This window comes from Mauremys reevesii, linkage group 21, assembly GCF_016161935.1.
Source record: "Mauremys reevesii isolate NIE-2019 linkage group 21, ASM1616193v1, whole genome shotgun sequence".
NCBI classification, from domain to species: Eukaryota; Metazoa; Chordata; order Testudines; family Geoemydidae; genus Mauremys; species Mauremys reevesii.
Window position 1 is genome coordinate 12,983,648 of NC_052643.1, and position 22,023 is coordinate 13,005,670.

The window sequence follows — 22,023 nt, forward strand, 5'->3', positions numbered from 1 at the left end:
ATTGGCACTAGTTTGAAGCCCCATCTGCGCTACAGGTTAGTCAAATGCTACTGATTCCCATAATAAGAACTGGCAAGCGGAAGAGAAGGATTTCACACCCGCGCTCCCATGAATGAGGATGAAGCATTTAATTAGGAGCACTGCCTATGCGTTAATTATCTCCTTTGTGTGTGGTTATTAATATCTTTGCATGACTCATCAAGCCACGGGCTATGTTTTTCCCATACTGGTTTGAGCCGTGATTTAAGTTTTTACAATATCTCTATATATGACACACCCAGCACAAAAAAATAAGCTGGTTTCCCAAAGTTAAAGAGGAACAAAAGAAGAAAATTACTGTTCTGATTTGTATTTGGTAGCACCTAGAGTCCTCAAAGGAGATCAGAGCCCCATGGTGCTGTGCAGACAGACACCTAGTCCGTGCCCCAAAGAATTTACATTCCAAATAGACACAACGGTAGATAGAGGCACAGACAGAGGAAGTGATTCAGTCAAGATCACTCAGCAGGTGAGTGGCAAACCTGGCTCCTAGTCTGGTGCCCTATGCTCTGCTCTTCTATAATTAGAACTCAGATCCCCTGCAATAAGTAAAGTTAATTAGCAAAGGCTATAAAATGCCCTGCCGTCGAGGCTATCAGACTGGGGTGCCTTTGTTTTCTACATCCTGCATCTTTACTTTTCTAAGCATTGTCCTCCTGTGGCGAGACCAGCGGCCATTTTGTTCTCCGAGCTGCTGCAGCCTGTTTCAGAAGGGACATGCCCGCTGCGCTCTCTCACCAAGACTTTACTGCAGTTCCTTCTTGATTTTGTGGGTTTTCTTTCCGTTAAAATAAAAGTCACTTGAGACTGAAAAGGGGTGAGTGGAACCATGCAAGAGGTGGCTGAGTTTGGCGGCTGCCCTGTTTCGCTGTGGCTCTGGGCCCTTCACGCAGCGCTGCAAGGTTGAAGATCCCCAGTCTAAAGCCACAGAGCAGCTCTTCTCTTTCCTAACATTTCTTGGCCAGCCTGCAAACATCTATTACAATCCAGTCTTGCTTCTGCTGATGTTACCTTTGTTTCCTTTTCTTCTCGACAAGTGACAAAGCAGGAATGCTGCTGCTGCTGCTTTACATTCCTCCCTGTCCCACAGGAAACCATAAATCCAAATAAAATAATAACATCCAGAGAGAACTTGAAACTGATGGGCTGTGCTGTGAGTTCCATTCAGCCTAGGGCCGGGGGGGGAAAGGGAAGGGATCAGAGAACCTGTCAAAACTGGCCGCATTTCCACAGGGATCAGACCTAAACAGTGTCTCCATCCAGGCTGAGAGCAGCTCTGGGGAGATGGGGCAGGGGAAGCCAAGAGATGGATCTGCTCACAAAATCTTCCCCCCTACTGGCTCTCATAAAACCCCCAGTTTGTGTTTGGCAGGGCAAGAGTTAAAAAAAAAAACCTACCACAGGTGTCTACCCTCACTGCAGAGCTTGCAAGGGGACCCAGCTGGGGGAGGAGTGGAATGCAGGCTGGGCTCAGCTGTAGCTAATGGCTCCATTAGGCAGGAAATCCAGGGACCATAAAATAGGGGAGGGACACAGCAAGCTGTTTTTCCTCCTGGGAACAGACCCTGGGACCAGTGTTATCTGGAGAGTGAGAGAGAGAGAGAGAGCGCGCGCGCGCGACTGAGCTGGTAGGAATAACCTTGGCGGGGTTGCTTTCAGCCTACAAGTTGCCCCATGTCCCCAGATCTGCAAATCTGGAGAGGTTTCACCTGGCCTTGGCTCATCTGATCTGGCTAAAGGGGAAAAGCCACGTGCTGACCTGCTACCCAGATCCTCCCCTTATAGGGCTGGTTTGATGGTAGCTAGGGCAGTAAAGCACTAGGTGCCCTCACCCTCTGAGGAATCTGCTCCTGTTGGCACACAAGGGTAGGGTAGGGTGTGCGCGGGGGAACTGTGCTGATGCTGGTGCTGTTGTACTTTCCCCGTGTCCTCCAGCACCATTGAGTCCGTCATGACCCCTTTGAAAATATCACAAAACAATGCAGTCCTTGGCATCTCTAGCTTGTTTGTTGCCAGAATCTGAGCTGCCCTGCAAATTGGTTGGTTCAGCTTCATTTTGCAAAGAGATAATTACAGCTCTGCAAACTTGATGCAATCAACCTGGTCTGCAGCCAGGTAATCGGCTGTGAACTGCCTGGCTAGTAGCCCTGGCATTTTGTGGTTCTATACCTGCTTTATTTTCCTTCCATTGCCTGAGCTGGCTATTGCCTGGGCTTAAGTGCTTCCTCCAGCAATCTGAACACAGCGTGGACCTGCATTGTTGAGCGATGAATCATGATTCTGGCCAATATATGATGGGGTGATGTTTAGTTTGGCCAGGTTATAATTTACTTAGGATGAAGGTCATGCTAATTCCACGCTCCTCTGATCACTTCCATACTGACTAACAAAGGAAGTGATCAAATTTTCTTTAAACTTCCCAGGTATATTTAATCCTGCCTTAATGGGGAGGGGAGTATGGACCAGATGACCTCTTGAGGTCCCTTCCAGCCCTATATTTCTTGGATGTTATGTACAGAAATCTGCCACTCTGTTCTCAGATTGTTGCAGCCTGCTAGAGGGAGACACGCATGCTGTGCTCTCTCCATTTTTTGGACTAAATCACATACTCGATCTCTTGGAGTCCGGCTGATCTCCTGTTGTGTGTTCTTTATGGAAATCTCCAGCTCAAACCCAGTGCTGAGTTTTGTTGTTTAAATAATTGGAGGACTTGTTTAAAATAGAATGTGAAGTGATTCTTAAAGCCACAGATAACATGATTCACATAACTAAAAATATTTTGCACGATTCTCCTCATCTGAGGATCTCAACATGTTTTTCAAAGATTAATTAATTAATCTAACACTCTTCTGAGGCACATGGGCTCTCGCTCTTCGTTACAATGCAGCCACCTCTGGGGAAGCGCACCGTCTGCTCAACAGTGTGGCAAGAGCAGTGCTGGTTGGGGTATTTGCTGAGTCTCCATGTCGGCTGCAGGGTAAAGGAATAAGCCTTATTTCTGATCTTGGGTAAAATATCTTCACAGTTTATCTTGGAGACAAGCTGACGAAGTCGTGACAGGGCAAAGGCCCTGTGGTGTCGGCAGCGCGTGATGGAGATCCTTCCGCGGGAGGCTGCGGAGCACCTGGGCTAGGAAGGCAGACGATCTTCTGCAAATGTAAGTGCTGCCAGCAAACAAGCTATTCTGGGTTATGTGCTCCCTCTGCCCCTTGTTTTTCCCTAGTTTGCTGTCTCAAAAGCTCCCTTGAAAGATGGATTTTGTTCCCTATTTGAGACCCAACATTTACTCAAACACTGCAGCACATCACCAGATTTTTCAGTTCTAGCTCCCTTTCCCCCGCCATGCAAGTGTAGGTAGCCAACAAGCTGAGCTATGTATCCTGCACAGAAGTCTCACTGGATGGCACAGCCAGCATCCTGCATACTTGGGCTGCTCCAAGGCAGGGTTTGGGCTAGTTTTCCCAGGTGGGCCAGGCTTAGATGGGCCACCAGAAGGGAACTTGGAGATCCTGCAGCTAAAAGCCATTAGAGGCAGCCTGCTGTCAGCTTCTGGGTGGAGTTTGAAGGCTCCTGTAATATTTCAGAAGGGTGGATGAAAGTGGTGAGAGGTTTTTTTGTTTGGTTTTTTGGGGGGGAGGGGAGGGTTGCTTTTACTTACAAAGTGGGAAGAACATCTAGATTGCAATATCCTGGTGGTGTCTCCTGAGTCAACTACACCCACACCTCACACTGTCAGATATGACTAGGTAGAAGCTTGTGTATTTGGATGCAGCTAGGGACCGCAGTACATCACTCATTGCCCTCTACCTCACCACAATCCCAGTGCTCATTCACTAATGGCTTTTTGCACCTCAGTACAACCCTTTGTGAACAGGCCCACAGTGTGGGGTGACTGAGTAGGCTCCAAGGTTGGAGAAATACTGTCTGGGGTTTAGAGCGGCAGACTTGGTATCAGATCGGGCATCTATTCCTGGGTTCTCATTCCACGTCTGCCACAAACCAGTTGTGTGGCCACGATCAAGTCATTGATCCACTCCACCCAGGCTTCCGATTCCCCATCTGTAAAGAGGGGTTAATAACACTGTCCAGGCAGGGATGAAACTCAGCAGATGAATGCCCTGCACTTTCAGAGCCTTGGATGGAAGGTACTGGAGGTAATTAAACTTTGCCCTTCTATGTGGGGGCATAAATGCACCCAGTGTAATTTCTCTAGTGCCTTTTGCTTAGATACTGGTACGTGGATTCATATCACCCCTCAGACAGGAGTCTGTAGCTCTGAAGGGCTTCTGTAGGATGTCACAGCTCTAGGGACTTTTTGAGCGCAGGACAAGTGAAGCATGTGGCAGGCTGTCACCGCTTGCCTTGTTTGATGCTGATGTAAGTGACGCGTGTGTAAGAGTCTGTTCCTAAGATCCCTCGGAGTAGCTTATGTGCAGGGGGGAGGGGACGGTCAATCCTTTTAGCCCTCTCCTCTGATTATGCAGCTGAGCAGGCGGTCACATCTGCATCCTACCACCCCCATCCTTGCTGCTGTCATCTGCTTCCGCACCCCGCAGCGACCCCTGTCTCCATTCTGCTGCCACTCACCACCATGAGGGGAGGGTTTCATTTGAAAGGAAATGCTTGTCTAACAGTGGGATGTTCTGCATTGCATGAGCACCCCCTTCCCAAGCTTGGCAATCCACAGCGGAGCTCTGCCATTTGGGAAAGACCCAGTGTGGCACAGGCCTTATTTGCTGCAGACTCTGTCTCCAAAGTCTGACCTGGTTCTGGCAAGAGCCTTCTCAAGCATGTAGTGATCTGGCCTTGGCAGAAGCCCAACTGCTTGAGGAAAAAGAAGCTGAAGAGGCCTAGTGAGTAGTGGCTGACTGCGTGTGAAACTCGTTGGGAGTCAGTGACCTTCTCATCGATTGTCTCCTAAGATTCACTGGGCCCAATTCTGAGGTCCCCTGACAGCCCCTTTGTGCTGCTCCGCCAGCGTAATGGGACTGTACATCCAGTGGATCTGCCCCTCTCAACCCAGCGTGCCCCTGAGTAGGACGTTTGACTAGAACATGTCTCTGCCCTGGCTGGTCCTGGCTACTGGAATGACCCAACACCTCCACAAGCAGCTTGGTACAAGGCTGCTGTAACTTACAAACCCCTGACCTGGCCTGAATTTGAGAAGCTGCACAAGTGGAATAAAACTGCCCTTGTCCTCATGCCTGGAACCTACTCCAAGTGCAGCCCCATTGGAATAGACAATGAGGAACTCTGACTCCTTATACTGTCCACTCTTCAGGGCAAGGCATACGTCTTCCTCCAGACAGCACCTACTACAACAATGCTACCATAATATAAAGAGCAAACGGAGCTGGTTAAACACACAATCCCTCCCTCTTTCCTTTTTTTAATAAAAATTCAATTCCCCCAACTCTGAAATTTTTCAAAAAATAAAAAAACAGCCCCAGCATTTATTGATGGTAGCCATAGCAACCGGGTCGGTATGGCCCTCGCAGGCCATATGGGAGTACAGTCTGTCAATCACTTGCGAGTATTGTGGGGTGAAACACTTTTTTTCCCACCACACCCCACATGTAGACAGTTCTTGTCCACCGATTCTATGGTGACGGACAATGCTACTGCAACACAGCACTGGTGACTCGGTAATGGTGCCACTTGCTGTATCAGTGAGAGAGCACTTCGCCTTCTTAGCCCCAACTGAGAGATCATGCATCATCTATATGAGAAAATACAGACTGACAGACGCTGCATCAGAAAGGGGAACAAACCAGATTGGAAGCTGCACAGGGAGCAGAGGTGATTTTGCTGCAGTGTCATGTTCAATACAAGGGTGTCCTGCCTGTGAATGTGTCGGGAGGAGTCTTAAGTGACCAAGCAATCAGAACCTCCTGCATGCTGCTTTCTGGCCTCCTAAACGGCAATCGATGTGAAATACCTGCCGTGCTCCCTGCCAGAGACATCTGTGTGACATCTAGTGGCAACTTTAGGCTGTGGAACTGTTGCCTAATGGAAGCTCATCACTTGGAACACTTAAAAATTAGACTGGACAGGACCCTCGTTAACAAATGGAGAAGAGAACCGAATACTTCAGCTCTTATTTTTATTCAATTTCCTGTTTCTGGAAATATAATTTAACATTGAAAATGGGGCTTAGGGAGGGGAACACTAACCAACACATCACTGCTGCCTACATGCAGCTCCAACAAATGGCCTGAAGGCAACTCTTGGAAGGGGAACAAGCTATGACAATGGTGTAATTAACCCCCAGTCGGCTGTGTGCCTATATACAGTAGCATCCAGTATGTGCTAGGCACGGCACTGACATATAGTATGTTTGAGGCAGGGTCAGTGTGTTCCAATCTAAAAGGGCAGAAGCAGAGCGTGATTATTTTGTTTTGGGTCGTTACTGGTAATAGGCTATTGTATTTTAATTGGGGAAAAGATGAGACACCCCCCTCCCTCCCATTGGAACAATATATTCTTCCTACACTGATGACTGAAGCCATGGCCAACTTAATGCCATGAACCACTGTGGCATGTAGACTGCATTATCTCTGTATGGAGAGTTTCAGGAAGCCGTATACAACAGTACTGCTGCATATAAGAATGGTACAGGGCACAAGGGATTATAGTTTTGGAGGGCGAGGGCAGGGCCACCCAGAGGATTCAGGGGGCCTGGGGTCTTTGGTGGTGGGCGGCCCCTGCTGCCGAATTGCTGCCAAAGACCCAGAGTGGAAGAAGCTCCGGGGGCCCCAAAAAACTCTCGTGGGGGCCCCTGCAGGGACCGGGGCCTGGGGCAAATTGCCCCACTTGCCCCCCCCCCCCCGGGTGGCCCTGGGCGAGGGAGTCCTTTATGAAGGCTCTCCATATTTATCCATGGAATGTATTTATTCCCTTTTCATCAAGACCTCCTTGGCTTGTGGGTGAGAGTGATCTTCCTTTGGTAGTAGTGGGCAGTTGGATGGGGGTGCCACTTGGGTCATTACTCAGTATAAATCCAAATCTGCAGGTCTCTGTACCAACCATAAGTCTGATGGCCTCTCTGGGGTCACTCCAGACTCTCATCAGCGTCACTGAGATCAGAACAAGGCACTGACCTCGCGCATAGTTAGGCCATTGTTGTGCATTGTCAGGCTGGTATGACATGCCACAGGGAGGGCATGAGGCATCTCCAAAGCTATCCAGGAATTAATGGGTTAAAAGCCCTCCAGAACATGCTGCAGAGGAAAATCCCTCAGACAGCTGTTCTCTGTGGCAGCTAGGGCATGAACCATGCATCCCGTCCCATGGGGCATTTCCTCAGCCCGCACTTAATCAGATTTGTATCCTAGGGAATGCAGGAAATAATAATTTCAGAGGGGGAGGAACCTTAATGGCAGCCAAGATGGGGGTGATTAAAAGCAAGAAGCTTAGATCGGGGTGACCCAATCCAATTTGCTGCTAAACCCACAATCACATCTTGCTTTAATAAGGATCGAGGCACAAACCAGCTATAGCTTGTCACAGAGGGTTCAAGATCCCCATGTACCTCTCCATGTGAAATACACCATCTTTAGGTTCAACTTTCCCAAGAGACCTCCAATTCTGCTGTAAGCATCATGCAGGTTAGGTCCATCAATGGCTAGTAGCCAGGATGGGCAGGGATGGTGTCCCTCGCCTCTGTTTGCCGGAAGCTGGGAATGGGTGACAGCTGATGGATCATTTGATGATTACCTGTTCTGTTCACTCCCTCAGGGGCACCTGGCATTGGTCACTGTCGGTAGACAGGATACTGGGCTAGATGGACATTTGGACTGACCCAGTATGGCCGATCTTATGTTCTAAGGGTCACCGATGAAGGCCAAGATTTCTCAAAAGGACTAGTGATTTTTCTGAGTGCCTAAACTGAGACCCCTGAATTTCAGCCAGTGCTGAGCACCTGCCCTCTGAAATTTGAGCCTCTTTAAAAGGGATCTCAAGTTGGGCAACCAAAAATCACTAGTTGCTCTCGGGCAGGGGAAGAGCATCCTTGCATCCCTTCCTCTTCCCAAACCTCCTATCTATTCCCCGATTCTAACTTCTCAGCCAGGGATGCATTTCCACTTCCTAGACTGCATGTGTGCATCCTAATGCACAATTTACCTGTATGCTCAAGAGTATAATCATCCCCCAACCCCATTTCACAAGAAGTGATTTAACCAGTTCATGTAGCTTAAAGCTAGACGGGATCATTCTGGTCACCTAGTCTGACCTCCTGCATAACCTAATCTGTAGAAATTCACCCAGGAGGTCCTGCACCAAGCTCAGTAACTTGTGGGTATCTTTAAGAGCCCACAGGTGGCTGAAACAGTTGAAGAGAAAGTTGGAAGTCCTCCTCAGGATGGTGAGCTCTCTGCCTTTCCCATCTAGTTGTCATGAGGCATTTTGGATGTGCCCATCAAAGTACCAGTCATAGGCTCAATCAAAGTGTGCATAGACTTTGAACATAAATAGCTGGATTATTAAGTATGAATTAAAGGCAGAGCTGGGGACTCTTCTCTTCAAAGAATTCCTAGGATCCTTAGAGTTGAGAAATCCGCCTTCTTCTGAGTCACAAAACCCATCTGTGCATTGAGCTCTTCAGTTAGGGGGAAGTCAGATGATGGTATTAGTCATACACTGAAAAGCCACATGACTTCCCTTCCCCTCCCATGATGTAAATTGAGAGAGAGTGTTGGAAGGAGAGAGCTATTGGGTGAGATCCAGGACTGGAATCACAGGAGATCGAGGTGTGCTGGCAGAGCTCAGTAGGAGGCATGGGACTGCAATAACAGGGTGTGCTTCAAGTCAGGGTTGAGGTGCATCACTAAAGCCTTGGAGTTGTCTGTTTGAAATACAGGAGGGGTTGTTTTTGTACAGGTCAGGATTGAAGTGCATTGAAAGAGGTCAGGGGAGGGCCTAGTGCTGAAATAGAAAGAGGCGCTGCCAGTCAAGGCTAAAGGTGTATTAAAACAGCTTCATGGGAAGGTCTAGCTTTCTCCTTCATTCTTTGGACCCTAGTGATTTTGATTACTCAGTGCAAAGTGTTGTTGGGGATCTCCCCCCGAGGATGGACAAGAAGCAGTGCTCTCTACAATTGCTCCTTCGTGGGACGCTAGCGGGTAGCAAGCATGGCAAAACATCCCAGAAGGCAGCTGAAGATCACTCCCCAAATCTCAGTCGCCACATATTGCAGCACACGGGAATCTGGGGAGATGAACCTCAGCTGGGAATCCGGTTTTTGTATTTTTCCAGCTCCTGAATGTAATAGGTGGAAGTAATGAATGGCCTCCGAATTGAGTCTCAAAGGCTAGAAAGAGGGACTACTCCTGCCTCCATTCGAGCCCCACGAGAGCCATGGCACTTTCCCCAGTGAGATTCCACACACCAGCAGAGATAAACATTGTCCAAAATCTCTGGGAACGTGGAGTTAATAAGCTCTGACTTGGGGCTTTTAATGTTGTCTTAGGAACATTTTTTGTCTTGAAACTTCACATCTGTTGCAGAAAATCTTGTGAACTTCCTGACTGCAATGTGCGAAGTCCTGACAGTTTGCACATTTCCACGCTGATAAGACTCTTGTAAAGAATAGTTCAGTTTTAGCCTGGAAAACAGGCCTAATTGAAGCCAAATGCATCAATGCTTTTTGCCCACCTCTGCGTACTTGGAGTTGGTGGAATGGATGAAACCCTCCCCAGATCCATTCTCAACATACACTGGACCTCTTGAAAAACCAAGAACTGTTCCTAGGTGGGCTGTCTCTTCTTGGATGTTTTAACCCCCTATCCTGGACATAGAGAAGCAATACTACATAAGAGCATCGTCAGCCATAAACCTTCATTGGTTAAGTGGAGCTTTATCTAGTAGCTAGAACAGATGGCTTGAAGGAAGGTCCCCTGGGCTCTGTTCCTGGCTCTGACAGGGAGTGTGGTCACTTTAGAACAGAGGGTATTGAAGTGGGTAGAACTGAAATTTAGTCTTAGCTCTGTATCACCGTAGGCACGTCACAAACAGCCTAATTCTGCAACCTATACTCGCATTGACTAGAACATACATTGGCTCATTGATGTCAATGATACTACTCACAGGAAGTACCACTTAACAAAAGTATTGAAGAATTAGGCCCACAATCTGTCTGTAAAATGGGGATAATAGTATTTCATTATCTCTCCACATGTTGTGTTGAAGGCTAATGAGCGTCTGCAGAGTTGGATGCAAGATGCTATAGAAGGGCAAAATACCGTTCTCGATAAGTAGCAAAGCATCTACCACCTGTGTGCTCCCTGTTCTTCCTTTTCCGCTGATGCACTGATCAGACAAGTATTGTGACACTGGGGCCTTTTCCCCTTAACAGCATCGCTGCTTCTTGGGAGTCGTTGCTAGTGAAATGTATCCCTTTGCCTCCTCTGGTTATCATGTGTTCAAGCACTTTTTGCTGTGCCTGGTGTTCTGCTTAGCCGCCACTTCTCTGTCGAACTGTATCTAGGTAACCAACCCCAAAACACAGGCCTGCCAGTAAATATTTCCACAGGTGAAGAAACCCTGCAGCAACCCTCTGTGCAGCTTCAGCTGGTGTGAAAATGCCCACAATGCTTTGCACATAAACAGGTTCCTGTGTATACAGGCACATCCTTGGGACACATGCACTGACATGGCAGTTCCCTTTATAGTCCTCCAGAGAGGAGACACGTGTGTGTTTAGGGTGGGAAAGCGTGAAGCATCATGAATAACTATTTTCTTGCGGCATGGTATTTAACATTCAGATGACATTAAAACAGCATTTTCAGTGGTTTAAAAATGGCATCTTCCCCCAGGAACCAGCCAGCCACTTGCATGCGTATATGTTTTCTCATATGCCCACTCACTCACTGAACACATGCCCTCTCATGCACACCCACGTGACACACATCACACATGCGTGCACACAATCACTGACCATTTCTCCCAGACTTACACTCCTCGCATTCAAAGCATGTAAAGGCTTTTGCAGCATTCAGTAAAATACCTGAACTTGCTTCGTAAGGTTTGTCCTAGCCTGGCTCCACCAGGGCTGGTAGCCCACCGTCCTCAGAATGCAACCTGCTAGTTGTGTAACGTGACACAGGAGGGGGGGAAGAGAAGAGTCATCAGACTGGCCTTGCGTCAGTCTGAATACTCAGATGTGTCGGTCAGAAAATGATCAAGCTTCCTTAGAAACCTAACCACGGTATTTGCCTGTAGCAATGAATTTGTGGATTACCTGTGCACACAAGCCCCTTGGGAGGCGCTCAGATGAAATGCCTGCCCACCTAACAGAAGTGACTCATTACGGGCACAGCCAAAGGGGTTGGAGACAGAGGAAGAGAAGCTTTGACTCTCAGCCTCTAGTGCCTCTGTGACTGTGGCAACTTAATCACCCAACTACTTCTCAGGAGGCTTCCTCCTCCTCCAAGCCACGTGACCGTTCCTGCTTTTGAAGGGTGAGCACATGTCTCACTCTGAAGGCTGGGCAAGAGCAGCACTTGACCTGATAGGGTGTGGGTTTTTGGGAAGCTACTGCATGAATATGATAAGCAAATAGACCAGCTAACCAGACTTTAGAGCACTGGTTCTCAAACTTTTGTACTGGTGACCCCTTTCACATAGCAAGCCTCTGAGTGCGACACCCCCCCACTTATAAATTAAAAACCCTCTTTTATATATTTAACACCATTATAAATGCTGGAGGCAAAGCGAGGTTTGGGGTGGAGGATGGCAGCTTGCGACCCCCCCCAAGTAATAACCTCATGACCCCCTGAGGGTCCCGACCCCCAGTTTGAGAACCCCTGACTTAGGGGGCCCTGGGCAGGGGAATGGCTGGTGTGCAGTGTCACTTCACCTGCCTCTCACCTCTGGAAACATGGGCTCAAATTCTGATTATTTTTTTTTTAAACTCAAGCAAAAATGGGTTTAGTGGTTGGCCTCCCCCAAGCCCCAATGGGCCATCCAAAACACTTCCCTAAGGCACTAGCAGGAGCCCAGAGTAACTAGATTAGCGGGTGCTGCTCAAGCTAAGAATGTGGCATATTCGCAGAGCTAGGGGAGAGCCGAGACCAATATCTGGGCTGCCAGGGCACCCGCTGCTCCAGTCCATGCTCTGGCCAGAATCTTCCTTCTCAGAGGACTAAAAATTTGCCCACAATCTTCTTGTGTGTGTGTGTGTGTGTGTTTAAGACCTACAGAGTGCTGCTACCATGTGAAAGAAGTAATGCTGCTACTAGAGTGGCCGGAACAAGTCCTTTGGGATTGCTATCCCAAATCTAAGCCATGGTGAACCGGGAGCACACCGCACACCCAGAAACATGGCAAACACTCATCTCTGGAAGCAAGACGTTCTCCTCTTGCTGGGGACTGCAGGCTCTTTAAATGTGCCTCAAGGTCTCAGCAGTGCTTTCTCAGAGGAAAATTGCAGAGAGCTCACATAGCTTGTGAACAGTGGTGTGAAGGCTGGAGTGATTAACAGTTATTTTTAGGTATCTATTTATTGACCTGAAAAAAACCCAAACCCATTGTCTGAAAGCCTGGGAGGGAAGCCGCTTCCCTTTGATTCCAGCTCATGGATGAATGAGTGGAGTGGCTGTGGCCTGTTGGAGTAGCAAGTCCTTCTGCTCACTAGCTGGCCTGGCGACCTCGATCATTTCTGCTCAGCTCCTCTTGCTGGCCAGGACAGGAAATGCGCCACTTGCAGCTAATGGGCAAGAGTTTGCCTGATGGTCTTGGGCATTTATCAGATGGCAGTTCCATGAGAAACACCCCCTTCCCCTCCACAGCCCCTTACAGAGAGCACCACGGGTGTCAACTCCTAATCTACATTCTAGTCCACTGCCCGGCGCTTATTTCCCAGCTAAAGCCCGACTGTGACAGCAGAAGGAAGAGCCTGAATTACTCCATCCAGTCAATCCTGAGCCTGGCTTCTGAGAGCGCCATAGAGCCAGTAGTGATGGTGCTGTTGTCATGTGGATCCCCATCCCTAGGATCTGGACTAAGTCTGCCTCCTCATCTCACACAGGTCACCAGACTGATCTCAGGTAGCAGCCGCTTTTGATCACGATCCACCTGGGCTTGATTAGAGCCAGTAGCCTAGAGAGGAGACTCCTTATCCCAATGGTAACCAGAGTGTTGGAATGAAGGTAGCTGAATCATGTATACTCTGCTTCAGGAAACTCCTTGCACCCGTTGCTGCAGATTGAGAGGGTCTGGCGGAAAGGCAGGAAGCTGAAACTGGCCTCAAGTCATAAAGGGGCCAGCAGAACAGGCTGGAGGCCCGTCAAATGTCTTGTAGTCTCAAATCAGCAACGACAGTGCATGCAAATGAATCCAAGTGACCTGAAACCACCTAGCAAGCTGAGAGAGCTGGGTTCTTTAGCGCTGCTCATCAGGGTGCGTTAGACACTGCCAAGTGCCAAAATAGATGCTCGGGTACCTTGAAATGGGAAGGGATGTTTTTCCCCTTGAGCAAAAACCCCTGACTGGAGAGGGTCTAAAATTCAGAGAGAGCTCAATCCAGCTTGAGCATCCTATGAGCTCTGATAAGAAAGGGGCATTTGACCTGGGGAGAGGGTCGCTACTGCTTGTACCCTGTAGCCAAATCTTTCACCCTGAACCAACCAACTCTTTACAGAGAGACAGCAAGGTCTGGCCTTGTGCTTGGGGCTCAGTGCCAAGCCCTGCAGCTTTCACCATTTCACCTGACCTCAGCTAGTAAAATAGGGATGAAAAACTCTACCTACCTACCTACCTACCTCACCGGGTTAGTGTGGGGATTACTGGGCTGGTTCTGAGGGGCAATGAGCATCCTCAGCTCTCATTATCGTCAGTGGGCATTGAGGACACATTTAATTGCCTTCTATAGTTAGCCCCGAACGCACTTTACAAAACATCAGTGATTTGGGAATGTAAGTGTGGAGCATTATGATGTAGATAAATCCTGGCTTGTTGTGATTCCTACTGCTACGAGTTTGAAAACACAGGTCTTTGATCTTTAGAAGCTTAAAGATGGAAGATTGATCTCTTATCTAACATCCTGGGATGCTAACAACACATGTGTGTGTGTTTTCCCCCGCCTCTTCCCCCTCCACCCCCTGCTTCATCTTTCCATCCCTACCCCCAGCCAAACTCCAGTGGAGCTAGACTAGCATCCTTTCTAATGGCTGGGCCCCTCACCTTCAAACCCTGACCAAGCTGCAGATCACCACACCTACACAAAGTGAAGAGGAAACCCTGTCGAGGAGGATTCTGAGTCACTTTAGTTTTGTCCACTCGTCTTCCTGACTCTGGGGCGAAACTTACTGCAGCTTCTGGCAAAATAAACCCAACCTATTTCCCCCTTCTCCCTCCGAATACAAACAGCTTCCGAGATCTTGAAAGAAAAGGAAAGACGCTCAACAATGCCATGGTCACTTTAATCCTCTGATTTCCCTAAAAAACAGCTTGGGTGTGGGAGAGAATGGCCCATTCGACAAATTAAACTTGGGGGACTGGTAATAAAATAGAGAGAACTCTTCCCTGCGAGGTTACTGGTTGAAGTCCAGTCCTGGTTGGCAGACCTTTCAGTGGTGTCAGATGAGCAGTATCTGGATGCCAGTGTAAATGACTGGTGAAATCTCCATTACCGTGTGCTTCTGTTGCAGAAATCCACCGCGTGCCTACAAGAGCTCTGCTGTTCAATTGGCTTGTGTGTGTGCACTCATGGCCATAGCATTGATCCGGGTTAGCTTTGTGCGGGAGGCGGGAGCTATCCCCAGAGGCTTCTCTGCTCACCGAAGCAGCAAGGGTGTCACTCTTCTTGTTCAACATTGATCTTGTCCTGCCTTCAATTAACTTAGAAGTCCTCTATCTGCTAGCATGCTGGTGCCTGATTTCTCACACTGCACGCTCCAAAGGCCAGCTGAGAGCACGGATGCTGATAAATCAGTACAGCAGCAGGTGATAGATAATGAGAGAGGAGCACTGGCTGGCACCACACGTTACTGAACTAACTGCTTGCCACTAGAGTTCGAGGTGCTATAGCTCTATTTAGGTCCCAAATGGGTTGAGATCCAAAAAATCACTAGCAAGATCCAAAAATTTCCAGCACTGACTTAGTGGCCTCCGCTGCAGAGCTGCCAGTTTCCATTTCTGGTAATTACACCTTTACCACCTTAAAATGCTCTCAGTTGGATGCAATATTCTCCTGTACTTCTGTCCTAAAATCCTTGTGCACCGGTGCAGTGCTGTTAAACAGCACAGCGTTGCAACTATCTGGTTAACATCTAATGCTATTCATCTGTGTTGTTAATGTGCACCAGGTCCTGTCCTCCAATCTCTTAGGAAAAGATTACCAGGCAGGTCAGCGGCTCTAGAGCCTGAAATCTACGGGGCGGGTTTGTACTCACAATGGTGGCTGAGTACTTTCCAGTTCTGTCAGCCTAATGCAGTGCATTTCATGGAACTAAGGCAACCTGAGACAGCTGCTGCTTAGCTTAAGGATGGCCTGTGCCTGTGCCTCTTGCCCCCAGGCGCTGACCGCTGGAAGGAGAAGTCCCCAGAGACCAGCCATAAGGTGAAGCAGGTTCCATGTGAAGCAGCAGCTGTGGTGGCCACACCCTCCCTATGCCTGAGGAGGAGTCTGGTAGAAGCTCCCTGAAGCTGCCCATGATGTGGAGGCAGATACAAGGATGGCTTTTCCCCATCTGCAAATATAGTTTCTGGCTGTTCCTTTTTGCTGAGCCAGGCCTGCCTAGGGGAACCCCCGTAGACCAGGAAGTGAGAGAACGAACCTGCCTAATTCAAGCCCTTGGCGCTAGCTCATCCTTCTGACAAATTCCACAGCAATGATCTCACTGGGGCCAGCCGAAACATACCCCCAAACAGGCACATAGATTCCCAAACAAACCCCATCAGCATGAGTTTGTCGTAAGGCCTCTCTGTGCATTCTCCCCACCACTGGGGCTGTTTTTTATTTTTTTTCTTGACACTTCAAGTTAGCTTGGAGAGTGCAACTGGACCGACCGGTCCTAGTTCTCTACAGAATCCGTTTCACTCCCTGGGCCTCGCGCACGGAGGCTTGTGCTGTGGCATCTGGGACACAGGAAGTGCAGGGAACGTTTGGATCCATGAAAATAGCAGACTCTATTCACGGAGCTCCAGCAGGAAATGCTCCCTGGACGTGCCTCTCCTCGGAGAAGGCTAGACGGCCCTTCTTTGAAAAGCAGAATGGATTTAACAAAAGCCTTGCACCAAGCTGCCCCAATCTCTCTGACAGCGCTGCCCGCCCAGCGGGGTTCATACACAAACAGGGCTGGAGGGATTCCAGCTGCCTGAGCTGAGACTTTCCATAGTCAGTAGCTTAGCTCAAACCTCCACCAGCAGCGATCTCATTCGGCGCTGGACGCTCTACGCTGCTTCCTTTCCCGCTCCTGGGCTTCAGCTCGGTGCTGAGATTTCCCAGCCTCTCGGCTCCGTTTGTCTCTTTGTGAAAGGCTGGTTCTGCGCTGCTGGCTGCTATGCACAGCCCCAGTCTCGCTCTCTGCGGCAGGAGACGTGCCGACTAACCCCCTGGGAACGATGCTCTCAAAGCTCTAGCAACACGACAGGGCCCTTTCCAACAGGCTGCAGCCGCATATTCTGCCAGCTCCACGGCTGCCACTGAAGGGAGGATGGGCGATGGCCTACTAGGTGAAACACAGATGAGCTTGTTGCAGAGGAGGGGGAGACTGTTTCATTGTGTGATATGCTGATTGCCCTGGTAGCCGGACACCAGCCGTCTGATTTTATTTTAACTCTCACAGGGCTACTGGGTAGGGAAGCTGGCTCCTTCCCGTTTTCTAGTTCTCTGCTGTTCCCAGGTCCCCAAAGCCCTGGATCTGTTGTGATGTGACTAAGTGAGGGAAATGCAAAACGGCGCTCAGGAATTCCTGCCCTCGTAACAAAGCCCTGGCTTCGGATGACATGCTAGGCACATGCTGCTTGGCCAACGTCGCTCTCAGGTACAGCGAGGGAGCCAGGATTAGAACCGCGATCCTTCGGCTTCAGAAACCCGCATCTCTACCCATCTACCTAAAGGACATTGCTCCGGCTGGTACCAGTAACTGACCCTCGCCCTAGTTGTGGGTCCAGCCGCTAACAGGCAGCCTCACTCAAAGCCAGTTTGTTACACTCCAACGCTGAACATTTATGTACCCGGGTCTTGCAGGCCATCCCCTTTCCTGAGCCTTATGAAATGGGGGCAGACGTGGGCTTAAAAGCTCCCAAGCCGGGCCAGACAATAAAACCATCAGGGAAATCCCGGGGCAGGAAGTTTGGACGAGGGCCGGCTGACGCGGAAATGAATGGGTTTTCTATGCCAGAGGATGTGGCCCAGGCGCTTCCCAGGCACAGGGGAATAAAGCCGGCATTGTAGGGGTAAGGAGAACTTTGTGCTGGCAGTCAAGGGTCACAACCACAGGGCTCAATCCCGAGGGGCTCATTGATCCTCTGCCCTCTCTCGCTTCCCATTTGGCAACTGGAACTTGGCTAGTCACCCGCGTTCCTCCTGAGGTGGCTGTCGCCTGCGCCCTGTCTCGGAGCTGGGTTCGGAGCAGCCCCCTCAGTGGTTTGCAGGGGCGGGGGGGCTGGGGGCGGTTGAACTCCAGATGCTGCTCCCTCCGCAGCGGGGAGAGGTCGGGACCCTACTCACAGGGCACTTCCTCCATTCCTATCTCCATCAGGCCAGAGCCAGGCTGGCATTTCACGGCTGCTGCCCCAGTTTATTTGTTTAACCCAACTTCCATTTCCCATCCCTCCCCCCACTTCTCTCTGCCAGATTCTCGCTTGTGCTTGTCTCCTCTGGCTGGGTGGAGGGATTCTAGCGCTCTGATGTGCTGTCCTTGTCCAGTGTCACTCTGGGGGGGAAGGGGTGCTGTGGACCCACGCCATGCATGTTTGGGGGGGGGTGCCTGGGAGCAACATTCCCATGGCAAGTGGCAGATCCTTTGTTCTTTGGGCCTTGTCCCGTCTCTCCAGCTACCTCCTCCCTTTGGGCTAATGAACATATGCCCTGTAGTAGGCAATGGTCTTGGGGGATTGTGGGCCGATTGCGGCCTGGAGATAACACACAGGCTCAGGTGTGTAGTTGTGTGGGCATCTTGGTGATCTAGAAGGGATCCTGCGTTCTGCAGCCAGGCAGTTCAAATCCCTCTCCCTCTAACAAATAAGAGCCTGAGCCAGACCCTGACAATCATTGACTTTGGATCAGTCCTAAGCTTGCTGTAGTAGATATGTTCCCAAAGGCCATCTGCACAGTTGAGACCTTACACTTACGTCCATCCATGAAATGGACGTCTTGCTATCATTGTTGTTCATAGAGTCTAAGGACAGACAGGACCGTTGTGATCTTTTAGTCTGACTTCCTGCAGAGCGCAGGCCAGAAAACTTCCAGAAAACAATCCTTAGAGCAGAGCGTTCAGAAAAAAATTTCCTTCTTGATTAAAAATGGTCAGTGATGGAGAATCCACCAGGGCCCTGGGTAAATTGTTCCAGTGGTTAATCACTCTCACTGTTTGGAAATAAGATGTACTTTTTTTTTTTTATCTGAAGTTGTCTAGCTTCAACTTCCAGCCATTTCTCTGCTAAATTGAAGAGACCGCTATTAAATACCTGTTCCCCTTACAGGTATTTACAAACTGTAATCGAGTCACCCTTTAACCTTTTTTGTTAAACCAAATAAACAGAACTCCTTGAATCTATCATTATAAGGCATGATTTCTAATCCTTTATTTAGTCTCAGGGCTTTCTTCTCTGAACTCTCTCCAATTTCTCAACATCCTTCTTGAATTGTAGGCACCAGAACAGGACACAGGATTCCAGCACTGGTATCACAGTGCCAAATAACCTCTGTGCTCTTACTTGGGATTCTCCCATGTATGCATCCCAGGATTGCATTCTCTCTTGGCCAGTGTCTCACTGGGAGCTGATGTTCAGTTGACTATCCACCACACCCCTCAAATCTTCAGTGTCACTGCTTCCCAAGATGGTCCTCCATCCTATAAGTATGGCCTACATGCTTTGGGTCTAGATGTATGGCTAAATGGAAATGTATACTAAAACGCATTGTTTGCTGGCACCCAGTTTACCGAGCAATCTAGATGGCTCTGAATCAGTGACCTGTCTTCACTATTTGCCACTCACCGCATTTTTCTGTCATCTGCAAACTTTATCAGTGATAAAATTGATAAAGAAACTAAATAGTGTCAGGCCAAAAACCGATCCCTGCGGGACCCACTGGAAACAGACCCCTCTAGATGACAATTCTACATTTACATTGTGAGACCTATCAGTTAGCCAGGTTTTAATTCATTTCATGTGTGCCCTTAACTTTATATCATTCTAGCTTTTAATCTAAATGTCATGCGGTACCAACTCAAACAACTTACAGATGTCTAAGTGTATTACATCAACTCTATGACCTTCATGAAGGATAGCCCTTGAGAGTTTAGTGTCTTCAAATGACATTGTTCTTAAATATCAGGACAACTGGCTGCCCCACAAATCACTCAGTCAAATCCTTACCAAGGTTTTTACTCCTGCCTTTCCCAGGCAAAACTTCTATTAGATCAATGAGGAAGGACTCCTGCATCCATCAAGCTACTTTGAACAATATCCCAGATCTATGGAACCAGTCTTGAGTAGCAGTTGGTACAAGCTGGATGCTTGTTTGATCCTTCTTCTGTTTCTTGGCATTTCCAGCAGCTGGGACTTCCACTCCACTAAGAGAATTGGCTGGGAATGCGAGTCGTGCATCACCCCTGAGCCCTAGGCTTGCTCCAGCAGACCTGTTTGTCGCAAGCTTTGAATAGTTAAAGCCGAGGCCTTTCCCTGAATCTGTTTGATGCCTCTACCCCTAAACACAGATGCAACCCCCTCCTCTTCGAATCTTAAAGCCCCCTCCAAACTCCTAGCACTCAGACAGTGCAAGGAGAACAGGGGGGAAGGAGAGGGAGAGCGGGGGGCCTGCTGCTCTCTCAGGGCTATCACATAGGTTGTTTCCTACATCCTCTGGCTGGGTCACAGTGCAGGGACAAACCCATACTTCCTGCCAAAAGAGAGTTTAACAGAGCGGACAAAGGGGGGCAATGTTGGCAAACAGAGCGAGCTGTGGGAAAGAGCTCTGGTTCACCGACGCTGGAACAACTCCGCCATCCTTAGATGGCTGGTTTCTGCTAAAGCAATTACACGCAGGGCTGTACTACCCCAGCAGAGCTAGGGCCGCGGAAAGGGCTTGGGCTTTTAAAAAGTAGCGCGGTAAAGCACAGGGCTATAAAGGGGCCCCAAAGCAGAGTGTGCGTGTGTGTGTGTGTGTGTGTGTGTGTGTGTGTGTGAGAACAGCTTAAGGTTTTACCTGTGCCCTAGAGGCAAAGAAGTGATCACAGCAGCTCTCCAGGTGCGTAGAGAAATTATACCGGACATGTAATATAATCTTAATCATTTTACAAAGAACAGCTGCACATAAAATGCCCACACGCAGTGAAATGTATTTTCAGCCTGATTGTCCGTTTCTGTCGGGTACCTTCCTACAGTCAGTGCTGCCAATATTTCCTACTACACCTGCCTATTTTTCAACACGCGCGTCTACACGCCATTGATGCTGGATGTTGAAAGACACTACAGTCTTTGTACCAGTGTGCATATATGATGGGGCTGTGTATACTCCCACATACCTACCCACAGCTGTCTTGTCTTTGTTTTCAGAAACTACACACACGGCTAGAAGAACTACTCTCCTTTATGCGTGCACACAGAGAGCTGGCAGTGCACATAGGCACATGCTGTTTCCATGAGTGATAATTACCATATTTTTTTATTAGAAACTATCAAGTCGCACACTAGTACGACGCGGCAGACTGTGGGTATGCTGGGAGGGGATTTTCTCACTCTGATATTTATATAATCTGTTTAGACTGTGTCACTCGATGCTTATTGGGGGAATGAATGAGCATTTCACTGTGCAATGGTGCCACCCATGAATTCTGACATCACTCCTTTTAATCCATTGTAATAAATATACTGTATTATCCCAACTTTGCCTCTTAGCGGTTTCTTGCTCTCATTCGACACACCATCCATTAACTATACTAGAGTGATTTGGGGGGGGGGGGGTCCGAGAGGCGGGTGTATGGGTGTGGTTCTCTCCCAGCCCCCTTCCCCCCCCCCCCAGTAAATTAAGTGCTGGTTAAATGTGCCAGACTGACAGTCACAGGTCCCCACTTACCCCCAGATTAGACACAGCAGCAGAGCACACTTCCCCAGCTAGCATCTCTTGCAGTTAAGAGGCAGGATTCAAGTGACACACCCTCTTGTTCTCTCTGGCTGGTTAACATCCTGTGTTGTCTAGTGTCAACACTCAAACTTTTCCCCTGAGTTCTGGCTTGGACTTGAGTGTCATGGCAGGAAGTAGGGATGAGATAACCCTCTGAGGCTCAGATTGGAGCGGAGCTGACCCACCTCTGGAGCTGAGACTCCACGCCGTGTGGGCCTTCTGCTGAGACTGTCAACAAGGGTGTGGGTTGTAGTTGTGGTTCCTGGGATACAGAAACCGGCTGCACGAGCCCATGTCGTCCAGTTGCCAATGGAACTCCCTACAGCACAGCCCCTTTCAATTATTTTCCCCAGGTCCTTCTCCCTGCACTAAAAACAACTCGAAACCTCTTCCTTCCAGCATGAAATAGGAGGCTGGAGGAGACAACTGGGGAAAAGATGAAAAGGGGACTTGGCAGCTTTACATCAAACACAAGCTCCCCTGTAAGTCAGAACGTGCTACGCCAGCAGAAGGGAACATTTTGCCAGGAGGTCTGAGTAGGAACAATGATCCTGCCTCCTTTCAGGGACAGCGGCTCAGAGGAGCAATGGGTTCTTGCAGGAGCATGGGAGGTTACTACTCTGAAGTCCTGCAGTTTCACCTCTTCTCTGCCCTGGCAGCCACCTGCTCAGAGGCACGGTCACGGCGGCTTG

The 22,023-nt window shown here is 49.0% G+C and overlaps 1 protein-coding gene and 1 long non-coding RNA gene across 2 annotated transcripts in view; one reads left to right on the forward strand and one right to left on the reverse strand.

Annotated features, from left to right (window-relative positions):
• The window catches only part of ACAP3 (ArfGAP with coiled-coil, ankyrin repeat and PH domains 3), a 161,358-nt gene that overhangs the window by 127,884 nt on the left and 11,451 nt on the right, over nt 1-22,023 (reverse strand). The gene's annotated exons all lie outside the window — the stretch shown is intronic.
• LOC120387887 lies at nt 1,602-21,041 on the forward strand. The gene is made up of 3 exons (XR_005590405.1): nt 1,602-1,667; nt 3,065-3,196; nt 20,764-21,041. It is a non-coding gene; the product is annotated as an uncharacterized LOC120387887 (long non-coding RNA).